This window comes from Centruroides sculpturatus, unplaced genomic scaffold (genome assembly GCF_000671375.1).
Source record: "Centruroides sculpturatus isolate CEXI.00-Female unplaced genomic scaffold, Cexi_2.0 scaffold43, whole genome shotgun sequence".
Classification (NCBI taxonomy): Eukaryota; Metazoa; Arthropoda; class Arachnida; order Scorpiones; family Buthidae; genus Centruroides; species Centruroides sculpturatus.
Genome location: NW_019384334.1, coordinates 968,834 through 978,129, shown reverse-complemented (window position 1 = coordinate 978,129; position 9,296 = coordinate 968,834). Strand labels below are relative to the sequence as shown.

The 9,296-nt window shown below is 24.1% G+C and overlaps 1 long non-coding RNA gene across 1 annotated transcript; it reads left to right on the top strand.

Moving 5' to 3' along the window:
- Window positions 1-8,665: 8,665 nt before the first annotated feature.
- On the top strand, window positions 8,666-8,918 carry LOC111631298. Its single transcript, XR_002757674.1, has 2 exons — window positions 8,666-8,785; window positions 8,853-8,918. It is a non-coding gene; the product is annotated as an uncharacterized LOC111631298 (long non-coding RNA).
- The last annotated feature ends 378 nt before the right edge of the window (window positions 8,919-9,296 follow it).

The following is a 9,296-nucleotide window of genomic DNA, read 5'->3' as shown; positions in this document are numbered from 1 at the left end:
CAATCTACTAATCTTATAATGTGCCATTAAAATTATTACGAGAACTGTTAATTTTAATTATGTGCAGTTTTTAACACCACTATGTATTGAACATATTAAAAATATATTTGTACTTATTAATATGCATTACGTTAACTTATCATAAATTATGTTTAAGACTAAATGCGCAAAGGAAACTATTCAATTTGTTTACTTATTCCAAACATGTTTGTTTCTGTTTGTATAATTACAATTTTTAGAAAATTTATTTGGTTTAATCGAGATTTCATTTTGTATCATAAAAACAGTGATTTTCTACGACAATTTCTTGAAATTTTTTCGTTATAAATGTGCACTGTTCATACAATTCATGTTTATTATTTAATTACAGAAATGAATATCATGTATAGTGGAATATAATTCTGAAAATTTTAATTAAAAAAAAATTAAAAATTTTAAATGTGCATAAGAAAAAATAACTAAAACGACATAAATGAAATTTATTTATTTAAAAAAATTTACTTAATATAATTTAGATGAAACACATTTATAACAAAAAATGACACTGCTTACAAAACTCTAACATTACTCGAAAAAGTTTTTAAATAATTCAATTATTAATAAAATTTATATTTAAAGCTAAAAAAAAAACTTAATTGAGCTCATTAAGTTTTTTTAAACCACAGTTTTTAACTGAGAAGATATAGCGTATAATGTCATATATTTAAGATTGAATTGCTCTTTCATTACTGTTATTGTCTATTATTCTGTGGTTCAGTTATTGCTACAAGGAAAATTTTTTTTCTTCTAGCAGTTACTTTCTCTCTTGTTATGTCTTCATCTAGTCAATGCAAGTTATCCAACGTTGACAATCTTTGGTTTTAGAAGGGAATCTTTCAAGTGGAGTTCAAGTGCTTCCCATTCCATTCTAGTTATCTCTGTCTGACTCGATTAAACACTTCAATTTTATTATAATATTATATAAAATATTTAAGTGTTAGCAATGTATTATATATAAAATATAAATCAAATTTATTTGATTTATCAAGAATATTGACATATATATTATTAATATATAACTTTTAACTTGTAAATACACACATTTTTGTATATAATATAGTTTAATCTAAAGGAATAGTATACAGGCATAAAGAAATAAATTTAATAATGTTTTAAAATATCTATATAAAAAGTTGTATTTTTTATATCACTTTAAATAAAAATCGTAAAATATGATTGCAAGTATTACAAGTATATAATTTTTTATTAAATAACCTTTAAATAATGATTATACTTAAGTCTACTTAATTATATTACTTGATTTATATGATTTATTATGATTATACTTAAGGTAATGCAAATTATAATTAAAATTTTTTGGAGAAAGAAAGAATTTAGTTGAATATATGTAAGAAACTATTAATGTTAGTATCAATTATGCAAATAAGATAAATGCAATATTTTTAATTGTGTTACAGGAGCATTAATGTCGTTTAAATTTTTTGCAACACATAATAAATAACAACTAATAACTGATGAGGGACAAATGTTCAAAATGGGTTCTACTTTACAATTATTAAATAAGGAGGTTTTGCAAAAGCTTGCATTGCACACGAAAGTGTAGAACGAGTGTTCTGTTTCTGTAACATAAAAAAGTAGTGCTTAAATTACAAAATAATATGTTAAAAATTATGCAATTTATTAACATTTAACATATTAAAAACTTAGAAAAGGCAATTTTTATTTTATGCACTTTATTGTCATTATCAAAATACATTAATAAAAAATGAAGTATTTCTTAAAATAGATACTTTAAACAATTGCAATTAAATTTATAAAAGTAAATTAGTTTTATTATTAATAAATTGCTGGCAGTAAGAAGCATTCTAAATTCAAAAATCTTAAAGGAATCTATAAACTTCTGGCAGAAATTGATAGTTTAAACATCAATGTATGACATATTTACTAGTTATAATAAACATTTTATTGTTATTTGAAATTCGTATTAGTTTTTTAACATTGAAATAAAAATTTTCGAAACATTTCCTATAATAAAATTTTTGTCTTTTAAATGTATAATATTTATTCTTAAATATTTAAGCACATTTTTACAACTAATTATTTTATTGTAAATTTTAATAAAATATATTAAAAATCAATGTTTAAATAATAGAATTCAGTAAATGGACTAGTTTCAGATGAAAGAAACAAAGCAAAAAAAAACTTTGAGTAGAAAAATAATAATAATGTTAATCTTAAAATTTTTCGAATTCATGCCAAGTATATAAAATAATTAGGCTAAAGTTGCAACAATTTAAAAAATGTAATATTATCCAAAATTCATCTCCTTACTGCCAATTTCAGATAATAAATGGCTGAATTATTTCATTGTAATTTAATTCTATAATAACGTCTCAATTTCCAATCATCTTTTGATTTAAAAATAAATTATGTGACTTCCGGCCTGGACCGGAAGTTCATATCTAGTTAATCGGTGTTTCCGGCCCTTACGCTTTTCATAGCTGGTCTCGATTTTAGTAGTGTCTTGCCCCTGTAGATCTTACTTCTCCTGATAATCGAGTGATGCCGATCAGATATCTAACTCTGTTCTCGAGAAAATTTTGAATTGAAATCATATGACTTTCTGTCAAGACCGGAAGTAAGTACATAGTTTTTCAAGGCTTTTTGACCCCAAGCTTTCCATATCTGGTCTCGATTTTTTATCTATATAACTCCGCTTTAGAGAATAAAGAAGGAAAGACAGTGAAAATGTATAGATTTGCATTTGAAAATTTCAGCCCAAACACTCAATAAAGCGTTTATAATGAATTAAAATGAGAAAAATTTTTATAATAAAAATAAAGAACATTTTTATGTTACCGATGAAAAATATATACTCTTAGAGTTCAATCGAAAATATCATGACTATCTGTCACATAATAATGATAACGTCACCAAGAGTATTTCCCACAGGGAATGGACTGTGATAATGAAAACGAAAATAGAGCAATTGTATTAAGTGCCAACGTTGTAGTGCGATTGTATCTACATGCTGGCTCTGTACTTTTATTAGCACTATGCAAAGAAAAATCCTGTTAATACAATTTATTATAATTTAGTNATAATTAGGCTAAAGTTGCAACAATTTAAAAAATGTAATATTATCCAAAATTCATCTCCTTACTGCCAATTTCAGATAATAAATGGCTGAATTATTTCATTGTAATTTAATTCTATAATAACGTCTCAATTTCCAATCATCTTTTGATTTAAAAATAAATTATGTGACTTCCGGCCTGGACCGGAAGTTCATATCTAGTTAATCGGTGTTTCCGGCCCTTACGCTTTTCATAGCTGGTCTCGATTTTAGTAGTGTCTTGCCCCTGTAGATCTTACTTCTCCTGATAATCGAGTGATGCCGATCAGATATCTAACTCTGTTCTCGAGAAAATTTTGAATTGAAATCATATGACTTTCTGTCAAGACCGGAAGTAAGTACATAGTTTTTCAAGGCTTTTTGACCCCAAGCTTTCCATATCTGGTCTCGATTTTTTATCTATATAACTCCGCTTTAGAGAATAAAGAAGGAAAGACAGTGAAAATGTATAGATTTGCATTTGAAAATTTCAGCCCAAACACTCAATAAAGCGTTTATAATGAATTAAAATGAGAAAAATTTTTATAATAAAAATAAAGAACATTTTTATGTTACCGATGAAAAATATATACTCTTAGAGTTCAATCGAAAATATCATGACTATCTGTCACATAATAATGATAACGTCACCAAGAGTATTTCCCACAGGGAATGGACTGTGATAATGAAAACGAAAATAGAGCAATTGTATTAAGTGCCAACGTTGTAGTGCGATTGTATCTACATGCTGGCTCTGTACTTTTATTAGCACTATGCAAAGAAAAATCCTGTTAATACAATTTATTATAATTTAGTTATAATATAATATTACAAAAATATAAGAAATAAAAAGTGTCTGTGTTTCTTATATCTCATAAAATATGTGTATAAAAATTATATTTTATTAATATATTATTACTTATAATATAGGCTAGTATTAGAGTTTCTCAATGAATCTATTATATTTAAAATATGAAAATTTAAAATTATAATAATATTTTTGAGAAAAAAATGAATTATTATTCTCAAATGCGATTAACTGATGATAACATTAATTGTAACTTAAATATATTTTGATAAATTATAGCGGAAATAACTGCTTTTAAATAAATAATAATTTAAAATATAAATTAAGTAATATTTACTTTAATAAAAGTTTTTACTTGTATGTTATTTTATTAATTAATAAATATCTTTTTAATAAATTTATTAACTTACATAATTCATATTTAGATCCCAAGGCGAAATTAAGTTGCTTATATAAATTCTAAATGAGTGTGGCCCGGTAGTATAGTAGTTAATGCATTCGGTGAAAATCCAAAGCAGAGGAAATGTGTTTGGTCAGGCTTTCCACCAGGACTAAGCACACATCTTCTAAACACAATGACTATAGCATTTTGTATTACTTGGAGCGAATATATGATGTGTTTACTGACAAATCCTTTATTCCTTTTTTTATGACAGTATTAATCATAAATAAATTTATATACATTAATATAATAATTTATATAAGTTTGTTAATGATATATAATTAACCAGATTAAGTTAATTTATTAATGTGCCAGAACATATGTAAGAAATTTGATTAAAGACAGTTTTTTTTAATTTTATTTGTTTATACTCGTATATAGAATAACATTAAAGGTTATATATATATATATAAACATTCGTTAATTTATTGCTAATGATTGGTATTAATTACTATAATAAAATATTTTTCATTTACCTTCAGCACAAGGATCTTACACAAGATTAGCCAATGAACTTACACAGTAATGATTCCTATCGTTAAAGTTTAATTACATTTTGTTGCTAGATACTCTGCGGGTAGCAGTAATTCGGTAATTATTTATTTCTGGAATCACACTACTAATTAAATGTGCATACATTTTTTAATATGTAAGATACTCGTATGTTATATTAAATGTTAACATAAACTGTTTTATGTGAAATATACAAATAAGGGTTCCAATTAATGTTTTTAAATTAATATTATGCTTAAATAATTATCTTTATTTCTAGATTGGTCATATGTTTTAACAATCACTAAAATTATTTAAGTATTTTTTAACTGTTTAAAAAATAAAATATTTCAAATACTATACCTAACTTGTATAGAATAGAAGATATAAATCTTCTAGTTTTCTGTTTAAAATGTCATAAATTTTTTAACTGTTCATAAAAATAAAAAGAAAGATGTTTTAAGAAAGACTGCCATCGACAAATTAAATTATATGGTGGTTCAAAAGTTTGTTAACCGTGTTATTTTTATCTAAATTTATACTAAAAGTGAATGATAGAGTGTAAGAGCTGTATGCTTCATGTATTTGACAAGAAATATCTCGTAATATACAGCTTTTTTTAGTTTGTACGTTATGAAGTGTTGAAATAAGATCGTAAAGTATTCATTTCGCGGTTAACGGACTTTTCAGCGACTCTGTAGCTATAAAGCAAAATGAAAAAAATTATTTGAAAATTGTAGAAAATTATAATTTTCTGAAATAGTTGATATATGTAAGAAACTATTAATGTTAGTATCAATTATGCAAATAAGATAAATGCAATATTTTTAATTGTGTTACAGGAGCATTAATGTCGTTTAAATTTTTTGCAACACATAATAAATAACAACTAATAACTGATGAGGGACAAATGTTCAAAATGGGTTCTACTTTACAATTATTAAATAAGGAGGTTTTGCAAAAGCTTGCATTGCACACGAAAGTGTAGAACGAGTGTTCTGTTTCTGTAACATAAAAAAGTAGTGCTTAAATTACAAAATAATATGTTAAAAATTATGCAATTTATTAACATTTAACATATTAAAAACTTAGAAAAGGCAATTTTTATTTTATGCACTTTATTGTCATTATCAAAATACATTAATAAAAAATGAAGTATTTCTTAAAATAGATACTTTAAACAATTGCAATTAAATTTATAAAAGTAAATTAGTTTTATTATTAATAAATTGCTGGCAGTAAGAAGCATTCTAAATTCAAAAATCTTAAAGGAATCTATAAACTTCTGGCAGAAATTGATAGTTTAAACATCAATGTATGACATATTTACTAGTTATAATAAACATTTTATTGTTATTTGAAATTCGTATTANATTATTTACAAAAATGTTTTAATTTCGTTGTCTTCGTAGTAAATTGAATAAAAATGAATAGAAGTTTTTATTTTAAAATAGAAATTATTAAGTAAATTTTAAATATGCTTACTTTTATTTCAAACCTTAAAAATTAAACATTAAATTTACTTTTTCAAAATTTAAATAATTTATAAAATTTTTATAATAATTTAACAAGTATGAAACAATGATTTTCAAACAAATTTTTGATTTATATTGTCATAACATTATTTAAATGTGATAGAAAATGGTTAATAATTTTCCTATACATTCTAAACTAAATATAATTTTATAAATTCCTATGCTTTAAACATTATTTATGTGTTTTACTTAATAGATATAAATAAATTATAATTTTTAAGTATAATTTAAGTTTTAATATAAAGTTAATATTTTTACAGATAATAAAGCGTAAAATGCTTACATAAATCATTTATAAGATTTAAAAACTGGCTTAAATCTTTACTTATATTAAACGTGAATAAGAAACGTTTAAAATTTATTTTTAAACACTTTCATTAAAAAAATTAAATTTTATATCGCGTAGACAAAAACATATAAATATTAAATCAAATACAAAAATGATATAAAATGTTTATAAAACTTTTATGAGGATATCTATCCATTAAATTAAGTAAATAAATACTGTTTAAAAATTTAAATTGAAAGTAATATATTAATAAGTTGATGCGAAAATATAAAATGATTCTGTATTTTTAACGTTATTTTATAATCTTTATTGGTATAAAGATATTTTTCGCTACCATATCAATGACGCGTTTATTCTATCTTCGCTTAAATATAATGCATTTCAATCAATAGCAGTTACAAAATTTAACGATGTTTAGATATCATCTTTAATAGGGTAATTAATATTTATTGATTTAGGCTCTTAATATATATTGTATCTTGGGTACACTCTAATCTAAAATAGCGTGCGAGTTTATCAATGATCGTAAAGGGCTACAAAGCTGCTTTTCATCTACAATTTCTATTGAGTGATAACGCATAGAAAAGTATGTGTAAGAAAAGAGCTTTTATTTCGTTCAACATTTTATGGCAAACAGTAAATCCTTTAACGTGTTTCTGTCTTTGTTCTACTTTTTCTTTCATATTATCTGAGAGAGAGTAGAGAAGGCGAGCATTTTCCTACTATGGTCTGTCTTCTTGCTTGTTGTTAAATGTAAGAAAGAGGGGGGCTACACTCCAATGGATTTTTCTGACTGAAAATAGGATTGAATTACATGAAGACTGATCTTTAATTTAATAAAGGCGATCACTCTGACCAACCATGGAAGAAAGAGCGCAGCCTGTTTGCATGAGTCGATACTTCGAAAAGGAGATTTTTTTCTCTTATTTGACATTTGTCATTTTATTGAAAAAGGATATAAGTGTAAAGTTTTTATTTTAANGAATCAAGGAAATGCAGTATATTGAACAGCAGGATTGTATAAAAATATGAATGAATAGTATTAAGTTTCTCCGTTGGATATTAGTAATACGAAGTTATATATAAATAATAATGAATGAAAAATTTGAACTCTAGTTTTAGTTTTATAGTTTCTCTAGTTTTCTATTTTTTCTAGTTTTTAATTATTTATAAAATATTTTCTATTATTTTTTTAACTTGATACTAGATTTTTGGCATTAGGAGTAATTATCTTGAAACAAACATTTGGTGTACTTAATAAAGTTGCAAACATTAGAAAGATATTCATGGTCCATACATACCTGGAAAGTCAGGGAATCACAGATTAAATTACCTGTACGGACCCTGGATATTACAACATAATTAATTTTGCTGAAGGAGTACTTGTTTGTTCTTTTCACTGTAATGATGATTTGCAATTTGCAACTTTTTAATGATCGTATTTAGTGGCTGACACACACAATATTGTTTAACATTCATATATTGTTCTGAATGTTAAGCAATATTAATATTCAGACAAATAGTTCAATATTGCTTATACAGCTCATTTTGTCCTGGTTATAGTGATTTGTCATTAAATGGAAAAAATATTTTAATTACATTATTTACAAAATAGCATTTACTATGGAGGTAAATTGCTAAATTGGAAATACATTTCTTAGATGTAAAATTTCTTAATATATTAAAAGAACAAAGTACATAAATTATATTCCATGTACTCATATATTTAAATATATGAAGATTATTCTGAATTTGATTTAATATTAGATTTTTAAGCAAGAAAGTCATATAAATGGGCAATTTTAAGTAGGCATTAATGTGTACACAGTATATATGTTTTATGATGATTCTTAAAAAGTACATTATATAAAATTCTATCTATAGTGCATTATATTTATTAAAAAAAAATGTTCCTACAGTTTTTAACAATTTAGATATTTACAAATTGAATGAAACTTATGTTGAAATAAATTTAACTTCTGTTATAATGAGTAATGATTTAATTATTTATATATTTACAGTGGTGGAGCAAGTTGGACTTAGTGCCTCTCTTTATAGTCGCTCAATCCAAGATGATCATATATGTTTACTAGTCAAACATTTGGTAAGTTAGTTAATAGTTAATTAGTTAAAATTTTATTTAAATTTTACTAATTTGTTGTTTTTAACAGAATCCTAACAGGTTGAGTGTGGATGGAAAAAGTACAAATGACCAATTACTGTCCAGTCTATTAGATGAAATTAAACAGATTTTAAGTCCACAGAATTCAATTTCAACATAATTATAAAGAAAATTTAATATTTTATGCAAAAAAATTAACTTGAAAGTTTTGGATTGACTCCAGACACATTCCAGTAAAATATGAAGAATGGATTGCACAGTTAAAGATTAGGAATATTTTGTTAAATTATGCAATATTTTGTCAGCATTCTAAAAGAAATCGTAAGTTTAACTTAAATTCCTAATCAGTTAAAAATATTTACAATTTTACACTAGTGAAAGGGAAGAATTCACAAATCTATTCGAAAAATTTAATCAAGTTTAAAAAGAAAAGGTAATTCATCGAATTAAAGTAAAATCGTTAACTTTAAAACTAAAACAACCGAATGTTTTA